Raw genomic sequence first — 10,107 nt, 5'->3', positions numbered from 1 at the left:
CTGGTGGGCATCGTGGAAGTCGACACAGAGTGCGCTACGGCGGAGCGCCGCAAGGATAGGGCAGTGAGCACACTGCCCCTATTCTAGTACACTGTAATCACGCCGTTGTATGATTAGACCATGGCAAGGTCGAGTTACTGGAGCCACCGCGAGAGGCCGCGATGTGTCCCCCACGTGACAGGAAAAGAAAAGAGGAGAACAGGAAAAGAAAAAAAAAACTTTGTGAGCACTGTTAATTTTTTATTTTCTGTCCACGTGCTACATTTATTACTCTGTTAAATTGTTTTTTTTTCTGCGAACGGAACAATTAAAACAGGTGCACACGTTTTCCTATGCATAGAAAAAACTTCAATGAAAGCGAACAAATGCTTTTCTTTGTACGTTATTCCCATTGAAGCCGTGCAGCAGAGTGGCGCAGTGGAAGCGTGCTGGGCCCTTAACCCAGAGGTCCGTGGATCAAAACCACGCTCTGGTATAATATTTTTTTATTTCTTGCACTTACAAAACAGGGTTTTTTTTTGGTTTAGAGATGTTATAATTGATGATTGGGACTACAAGCACTTTGCACTTACAATATTTTTTCCCGTTTCGTCAAACTGAGTCGGGTGGTGGCGACATCTCGGGACGTTTTTCTCAGCCTGAAAACACATACCACGGCCGGACTGGAGATGTGCGCTCGGCCTGAGCAGCCACGGAAAGTGGTCTCTGGCCACGGTGAGTACAAGGACAACGGCGCGTATCAGCTGGAGAGGGGAGGGGGTTGGGGAGGGGGGCGTTTTCACTGAGAAATCTTTGAGGGGCTGAGGACCCCCACTTTCGCCAGTGGTCACTCTTGCTGCACGCTGGTGAAACGAACAGGTGGAATATTTTGTAACCATAATCCATCATGCAAGATGCTATAAGTAGGCGCTGCTTATGTGATTGGCAGCTCGCCTATTGAATTACATTTAAATATAGATACTCTCGGCTTGCTGACGTCATGTAAAATCAGGCAATTTTGTGGCACACAGAATATATTAAATGCCGAAGAGCCAATGGCAAACAATATGCCGTGTCGGAAATAGTTTATTCTGTTATTTTTTACGTGGTCGTGCATAAGTGGTCATTACGCAATGGATCATTTTCGCGTGATTTGTTGCCTCGCGTAACAAGTTTGTGCTGAGTGCATGACAAATACTGTTTACACCAATCATATACATGCTCGCGACCATTTCGAAAGAAAGCAACGGGGGATATAACATTATACTTGCCCACATTTCTTTCTTTAAGGAAAATTTTGTTTGTACCGTTTGCATTGACGTATGTATGCAGGTGCCTGGGGGCCCCTTAAGAAATGTTATACAAATACAATGAGTTTAAACAATGTAGTACGCCCCTAAAACCACAAATTATAAATTTGAAGGGAAACGGTCGAGAAGTTCATAATATGTAATTAACAGTAATATAATAATGACATTATAATTAATAATCTTACGCTCCAGAAACAGTGTTAACACTATTAGTGAACGAGGCAAATTATAATACACATTCGTTGAAAAAAAACATGGCTGATCCCTCCTTCATGGGAATTGGCATATAAAGTAAAACGTACCTTTACAGGGGTCATTAAATGTTTACTGTTGATAAAAGAGGGTTTGCTGAATGTATATTTTGGTGTTTGGCAGCTATAGCCCCCTTCGACGTGGATGTATTCTCGTTGATGCTTGGTACAGCTCCATCCGGATGACTAACATCCATGATAAATTTATTAAACAAACTATTGTGGTATCAGTAGATGTTAACCGCCAAAGCATACGAAGAGAATGAGACGGTATAGCAAGAAGAGCGTCGCATATTGGACGCGGGAATTGGGCTAAGGGCGTTATTCCTCGGCCATGTTGAAGTTATAGCGCAATACTTGGCCAAGGAGCGCAATGAGAATCATAAAAGAATGTGTGTGATCTGCGATTTAACAATGGTATATAAAGTACGTTAACTATGAGATATATGATACTGCTACGTGGCCGTAAAGAGGCTTAAAATCCCGCGCCGTGAGGCAAGTTCAAAGATAGGCATATTAAAATCATGACAGTGACGTGAAATGCCTGATAGCCTGTAGGCTGATGAGTAAGGTAAACTTGACCCCCCCCCCCCCCCCCCCCACGAAACACGTGGCAACTTTTCAGAGAACGTTTCTCTCCATACGCTTCGTATTATAAACCATCTGCTCCCTGGCACTTTCTCGTGCTAGTTACTTCTTCGGCTTGTAGGAAGCAGCGAGAGTAGTAGATGTGCGTGTGGGGACAGCTTGACTCTTCCGGCTCCTTCGCGTTCGGCGGCGAAGACGCGCACACGCAGCGCTACTACAAATATGACTTTTTGCAAGGCTCGAACTCCTTTTATTCGATGAATTCGAACGTTTTCGAGGCCGATGTGCTTAGAATAATTTAGGTGCATGTTTAGAAGCCCCGTGAACTAGTTGAAATTTCTGGAACGTCCACTACGGTGTCCATATCATAATCACATTGCAGGTTTAGCACATTAAGCCCCAACAATTATTTGCTATCCCCATACTATGCCACAAACACAAAAGGCAATGCAGATGACGCGGGGTGACGAGGAGCATCCGTGAGGAATTAACATTTTTATGCGGCAACACGACCGCACCATAACAGACTGCCGGTATTTTACACAGTAAATCCGAACTCTTTCGTTAACAGTGGTATGGTCGCATGATGATGCATATATAACCGACTGTGTCCATTCAGTGAATTGCTACAATGAGTCGTGTAATCTCATACTTATGGCCGCTTGCTTGCTTGCTTGCTTGTTCCTTTCTTTTGTGGCTCTCACCCACTAAGGGGGATTGGCCAAGAAGCCGGTGGTTAATGCTCTCAGTCGTGGGATTGCTCACGTCATTGTTTTTCTCTGGGTGCCCCACAGATATTGCAGGGGAATGGCTGCGAGTAGTGGGCGATTTTTTGAAAATTTCTGCAGTGTATCATTTGTATAGAAGATACAGCTCGAATTAATCATCCAATTCTTCGGTGTTACAGAAAACGAAAAGAAGCTTTGTTATTACCTCGTATGTGCTTCCCCGAGCAATAAGATTGAAACGAGTTCATCAGTGGCTTATTTTTCTTCTTTCTTTAATACTTGTGCCTGCCTTCGACTGCGTAGTACTTGCTATGTCATGTGATTTTTTGCTTGTGCCTTTTAATTTGATCATTGTTACAATTATTATTATTATTATTATTATTATTATTATTATTATTATTATTATTATTATTAATATTATTATTATTATTATCAGAAATAATATATTGTTGTTGTTGTACAATGGCGATATTTTTCTTTATCTATATTGTAGCTAACAAAGTAAAGCGCCTTCGGAAAACTTCTACTTATTTAAACGATCCGACCCTAAAGAGCAAAACGACTCTTCGCATTTTAGCGAAGAACTGTTTCACAATCACGAAAACAGCACTCCTGGTGGGACAGACACTACGTACTATTCTAGGCACTGTAACGCTTGGTAAGCGAAAAGAAAAGAAAGAAAACGCGGGAAAAGAGAACGCGGGTGCAGACTGTAGACGCTACTTTCAGAATCCCGCACCAAACACCGTGATATGCCATATACTTTGGAGGAGTTCTGTGCGTCCACTGGGTCACACGCAGCCTAATTGAGGTTCATTGTCATCTGGGGGGCCCATAGACCTTGCTTATGGAGATTAAGATTTTTTCATCCAGCCAATGTCACAAAAATACAAGAAATATATTTTGAGAATTTGGACATCACGCACCGAGATATCAGCATGAAATTTAAAAATGAAACTTTGACCTTTATTTTCTCCGCTTATGATGAACCTGTGACAGGGAAAAGTATCACGTAAGACTTCTACAAGTGCACTATCGTGAACCTGCGCTCATCAACTGAAGAAAACAACATTTAGATGCACGCCCACGCTCGCTAGTCCGAACCTCGTCGACTTGTTCTACACTAAGGCTTTCGTTCGGGCTAGCTCGTGCTTTCTTAAAAACATATTTGCGTCACTCGAAAAGAAAATTGGGGAACCCGTCAGCTCCGCCTTTAAGAGTTGAATGCGATAGCGAAATCCGGCCCCTAGTGCACCCTCAACCACTAAGTGCATACTTATTAATATGTTTTGTTGCATACATGCGCACGCACACAAACACGCACACAGTAGATTGGCACAGCGCGTGCTATTATCACCGAGTGGGCTCGTTTTTGTCGTGAGACCTGACGAACAAAATGCCCTGAAACATTTTTTCAAGGAACTGCGTAACGAATTCAGTAGAAGAGCTTATTGCCTCACGAATTGAACAGCTGCAGAAATTTTAGGAATCCGTCCAGTGCGAGTGGAGTTGCAACAGTTTGTAGCATGCTTCAATCGCATTATCTATTCTCTCGTCCCGACGAAAGCGCTGGAAGCTAAGCAGGGACGGGTGGCAGGGTCAAAGAAACTACCGCGCCTCGTCACCTTGAGCACATTTTTTTTTCTTGGAATGCCCGACTTTTCCAGTAAAGTGCGCGCGCACGCGTGGACAAGTAGCGGCCTCCCGCGGCTGTCTCTGTAACCTTATTTTTCGGTCACAGACGCACAGACGCTCACAACCAACGGGGCCGACGGCGGCAGCGGTATTTCTGTGGCACGAGCTCTTTAACCCCATCGCGTTAAAACACGGACAAAGGTCAGTACACAGGAGGGGCACAAGGTTCAACTGTTTAACGGCAGGCCAATGCAACTCAACATGAATAGACATCCGTCTGACACGTGTTCAATAATCGCAATAACAAATCAACAAAAAAATTGTACGCATAACAAATCAACAAAAAGAAATCGTACGCATAACAAACTACAGTGAAATGGCCAAACAAGGTTCTTTTGCGCACGTGTCGTCGCGTGCCAGTCGTTCCATGATTCGTCACTCTTCTAGCTTAAGGTTCTTCAGCAGTAGTGGGGTGGCACGCTTAGTGCAGCTAGAGTTTACTACTACAATGTAGTCCGGCATCGCATTGTGAGCTTCGTATGCCACTTGTGTGGCGGAATTAGCGAAAGCGGTGCGAGACTTCAGTGAGTGTCAAGGGCGTCCGCGGAGCCTTATCGCACGAGGATGCATTGACGGGGAGTGGAGCTAGCATGGAATGGCGTGTCATTCCGCCGTGTCGTTACCGCAAAACTTTTAAAAAAGTGCGAAGTTGGCTAACAATCCTGAACGCTGTTTCAAACGAGTATGCTCATTTCCGAAGGAAGCGGAAATGCTGTAGGCCTGTGTGCTGAGATTTGGGTGCACGTTCATGAACCCCAGGTGGTCGAAATTTCCGGCGTGCTCCACTACGGCGTCTCCCATAATCATATTCTGGTTTTGGGACGTTAAAGCCCACATATCAATCAATCAATCAATCAATCAATCAATCAATCAATCAATCAATCAATCAATCAATCAATCAATCAATCAAACGAATATGTGGAGCTTGACTGTGCAAACCGACGTCTTCTGCAGCCTCTCGCAACTCCATACGATAATATTATCAGACGTCAGACATTCCGGGGGGCAGGGAGAGGAGGGCAGCTCACCCTCCGCTTGCACTCCCATTCCGGCACCCCTGGCTACAACCACGAAGCAGACGTCGACGTATTGGAATCTTATCGCAACCATTTCACCAATGATTACAGCTACGTGTTGGTGAAGTGTCGGGCCGATTTTCGAAGACGAGTGTGGGACGCCCAATACGTTTTCTGCATGGCGACATGCTAAAGAAGCTAGACACAGCAGCGTGCCAGGATGTAGTACACCAGGTCCACGCTCCCACAATTTTTTTCACTAGTTTAACACAACACAATATTACACTGGATCACATCTCTCTACCGGGTCCCCACTTCCCCACGCCCCTAGATAGAAAGGGCTTTGTTTTGTTCTCTACGTCCTCCACCCCTGCCAACAAGGACTAATATAGGGATAAAAGTAAAATGCACAAGTTCTCTTTGTTGATTTCGCTACAAAATGTTGTCCGTTGAACCAAGTGAAGGCGCATCGTTTAAAGTGGGAAGGGGGGAGCGTATTCGCTGAATGAATTGGCCACCGACCGGGGGCACCTCGCTGACGGCGGTTTTCGTGGTGTAGCGGTTATCACGTGCGCCTCACACGCGCAAGGTCCCCGGTTCGATCCCGGGCGGAAACAAATTTTATTTTTTCTCAGTAGATACCTCTTTAGGCTTTCTTTTTTTGTTTCGTCTAAGGCGTGTCGTTAAACGATGAGCTGATGAAATTTTCTTTTTTCTTCAGAGATACTTGTTTGCGACTGTAAGGCATTGAATAATTCAAACAACAATAGCGAACATTGACTCAGTTGCAAGGCATCAAAACGTAAAACGATGTCGGTGCTTTTTCAGTGTCGAAAAAAAATCATGGTTCCGTGAATATTCCATTTTTTTTAGTTGAGCGAACTGAATGAATATTAAGGATGATATTAAGTTTTTTATGTAGATTTCATTCAGTAGATTTATAGTAGGTTCATCAGAGTGAAAGGTATGTACTCTTTAAAACGTTTCGTTAGCATATTAGTATGACGCAATTTGGCAACAATTTTTGTCCTATGCTATAAAAAGTGGGATGGCTCAGACATCTAGGAATGTCAGATAATTTCTTTGTGGTGGGTTGCTCAACACCTCCAAAAAGTCGCCCGTAAATTTGTCTTACTAATTAATTTACCGCGAGGCCTTACGAGAAAGAGCGACGGAAGCAATGGATCACCGCCGTGGGTTCACATTGTGTGACTTAATTCGTCACCTCTTGTTCTCAAGCTATCGTTCTGCTGCATCGGTGGTCATTGGATACACTCGATCATGTTGGCGCTTTTAAACGACAAAAGTTATCGTAGCCTGAGAGTGTGTTGGTACGGTTCGGACCCCCGTAAAGAGCACTTCGCCCGAACGTTCTGTATTTGTTATTTACAGAAACGGCAATGGGGCAATCGCTGACTTCGAAAAGAACAACCATCGATTAGGTGTCGAATTTGTAATAAAACGAATCGGATGTTTACCACGAGCTTCGCTTCATATCAGGACTGGCTTGACGATTCACTCCACCGCAGCACTGACGGCTCGGTCTCCTTCGCAGTAGGAGATGATCCCAGGTCTCCTCGGCATTCCTCTTCAAAACTTGTGGCTACTACCACGACGTCATCTACTGATAATTTCCAGCGGCCCGACTGACCGCACTACATCATAAACATGCCTGCTGTCGTCAAGTGAACCACGCTATCCCTTGAGCAACAGACTTCCCTAACTGACGCCTCAGTGACTGACTTACCCTCGTGCCTCCGTCGCCGCGCGCATGGGCCCGGACCGGGAAGCCAGGGAAGCTTCAGAATGATTTGTTATGTGTAGCACGACAAAAGCTGTGGGGAAAGCGCCACATCTTTCTCATAAATTCGTCTTTAGAATCACACGGTGGCACTTCGATTTCTCAAGTTTTCTTGATCTTGTCCGGTGTTGGGGCTCAGAGCTCGGAGTTGAGGATGATTCACCACTGCCTCCAGTTTGTTGGGACCGGGGGGGGGGGGGGGGGCGATCTCGACCAGTAGCTGGCCCTCATCACATGACCCATCCACAGTGAAGAGATGTACTCTTGCAGGACAGACGAAGATTTTTTAACATCTCATGAGGATAGAGAAGATAAAACGACGAACAGAAGAGGAAGAGAGTAGGACAGTCTTCGGCTTATATAGCCAGCCGTCGGACAACCCTGAAGCTAACGGTTGCTACCCTACCCCCGGTGTGCACAGCTCCCGCAAGTCGAATGGCTTGACGACCCAGCGGCGTGGATGAGAGTCTGGAAGGGTGAAAAAGGAAGGAAGAGTGTCGTTGACCTCTTGTGGTGCAGGCACTCATCCGGAACGACTTCCTAATGACTCTGCACACGCATCTCCTTGAAGCTTTGTTTGAGTGACGCCTCAGCTGTCAACGCCATTTAATAGACCTTTGGCACAATTTGCACTTTCTTTAGGCTGTCACCCAAAAGGACAGCAGTGCTGAAGAAACATGTAGCCTGCAATGGCATTCAGTAGGCCGCACTGATATTGTGGTTGGTGGAACACCTCGTTTCAGTTGCATTGATTGGAGAAACGCTTTTTGAGATCACCCACTTGAAGAGTTCATAGGCACCTTCTATGAGAAAGCAACAGCGGTCACTGCAGATTGTCTCCACCTGTTCGAACATCTTTTGTATATGCCTCGTTGTAAGTGAGATATTTTTAGGTCTCACACAGCACTTGTCTCTGTATATGCAGATCCCATAGATTGACATGAGCGGTGTCTTGGAGCAGGTTGATGGTGCTGACTAAGCTGGAAGGGATGAAAACTAACGCAGAGGCAGAAAACACAGTGGCGGAGCTTGTGTGAAGTGCGAGATTCCGCGAGTGGCAGGAACACAGATATACCGAGCAAACTACGATTGTAGTTCTGCGGAAAAGTATGTCTTGTTCATTCCCTACATGGATGACCTAAAACCTTCTTTCAAATGGTGCTTTGCAAACCATCGCAAAACACTGGAAAGTTGGCAATTTGTGTCGCCAAAACACGCCTCCAGAGGTAAATATGAATCTGTGCAGTGGGCCTTCGATTTTTACCTGAGAGATATGACAACAGCCTATATCTGTACACTCACAGGTGAGTGGGAAATCTAGAAAACTAAATGGCAAGTCATGCAAATTGACTAATTTCTCCGCTTTGGGACGGACGCTTTAGCTCAATGCGACAAAGCCCTCTTCCCGAGCATTCATGCACTCCTTAAGATATGGGCAATGGTGCGATCGAGTACAGTTACTGCAGAACGTAGATTCTCAACACTGTGACACCACAAAAAGAAAAAAGAAAACGTATTTAAGGAATCAGACGGCTGAGGAGCAGCTTGATGATCTGGCTCTAATGTCCATTCACCGGATGCAGTGTCTACGAAGTTATCGTTGTGTTTGATGCATGCAGCCGGTGTGATGCATCCAGTGCTTCATTGGTGTTTCAATTTTCCTATCTTCATTGTTCTTATACATTCCATTGCCTCATATCCTTCTAGCGTAACCTTTTGGAGCGTAGTTATGAACCTCTCATTATTCAGATAATTGAGATGATCCCAAAGCATTGCAGCTGACTTTCTATCCTTTTTGTTTACTTCCGCCATTTATTGGGCCCCCTTTCTTCTAATCTTTTCACTGATCAGATTGGACGCTTCCTTTCTGCAGCTCAAAAAGTTATTCCATTTTGGATTGACATCATCTTCCGGTTCACCTCTCTATTTAGCATACCTAAGCTTCCTGACGTCTTACTATGGCTCTCTTAACTTCCTCATCCTACCAACTCATGGGTTTGCGTCCCTTTTTCCCGGTTGATTTGACTCGCACCTTAGGAAGCTTTAACTCAAACAATCGAGTTAGATTGGTGTACGCCCACTCTGTTGTAGTATCCTCGGTAAAATATTTTTCAATCTATTTAGTGTCTGTTTCTATTAGTCTTTCTAAAGAAATATTACAGTGTGGTTGCTCATAATTCCTACTTCCCAATTTCTTTTTTCTTCCAAGGCTCAGCATGATGCGTTTGTGATCACTACCCAAAATTCTGGACCCATATTTATTCATGGTTATCACCCTTAGCCGATCATACATTCTATATGTGACATCACTTCGTAATCTATCGTCGACTGCAGCATTCCCGCCTCCGATGTTATCTGCCCTTCACACTTCTCGGTACTGTAGCAAATGATTAAAGCATGCCTTTTACACATATCCACTATGAATCTGCCTGTTGGGTCAGTATATCCATCCATATCTTCAATGTGTGCATTCATATCTTTAAATATATTTACCGCTTCACTTACCCCTTACCAATCCACTTCGCCCACAGCGCCCCTATTCAGTCAACAAGCACTGCCTCGGCAAGAGCGGTCCATCCCTCCGAATCAGATCCTTCCAGTACACTCTAACGCGGCACCGGGCCCGTTCCACATAGAAAGGGCATTGGGCTACGTGAAGCTGCACGCTCTCTCTCTCCAGAGGATGATGGCACGACACCGCGTCAACGCCGCGTCAAGGCCTTCACGCACAGCGCGGCC

The 10,107-nt window shown here is 45.0% G+C and overlaps 2 non-coding genes across 2 annotated transcripts; both read left to right on the top strand.

Moving 5' to 3' along the window:
• Positions 1-403: 403 nt before the first annotated feature.
• TRNAK-CUU (transfer RNA methionine (anticodon CAU)) lies at positions 404-475 on the top strand. The gene has a single exon. It is a non-coding gene; the product is annotated as a tRNA-Lys (tRNA).
• Positions 476-6,111: 5,636 nt separating this feature from the next.
• Positions 6,112-6,184, top strand: TRNAV-CAC (transfer RNA valine (anticodon CAC)). The gene has a single exon. It is a non-coding gene; the product is annotated as a tRNA-Val (tRNA).
• Positions 6,185-10,107: the final 3,923 nt, after the last annotated feature.

Source organism: Rhipicephalus microplus, chromosome 1, assembly GCF_043290135.1.
Source record: "Rhipicephalus microplus isolate Deutch F79 chromosome 1, USDA_Rmic, whole genome shotgun sequence".
Classification (NCBI taxonomy): domain Eukaryota; kingdom Metazoa; phylum Arthropoda; class Arachnida; order Ixodida; family Ixodidae; genus Rhipicephalus; species Rhipicephalus microplus.
The sequence above is the reverse complement of the archived record's forward strand: the minus strand, read 5'-3'. Positions and strand labels throughout refer to the sequence as shown.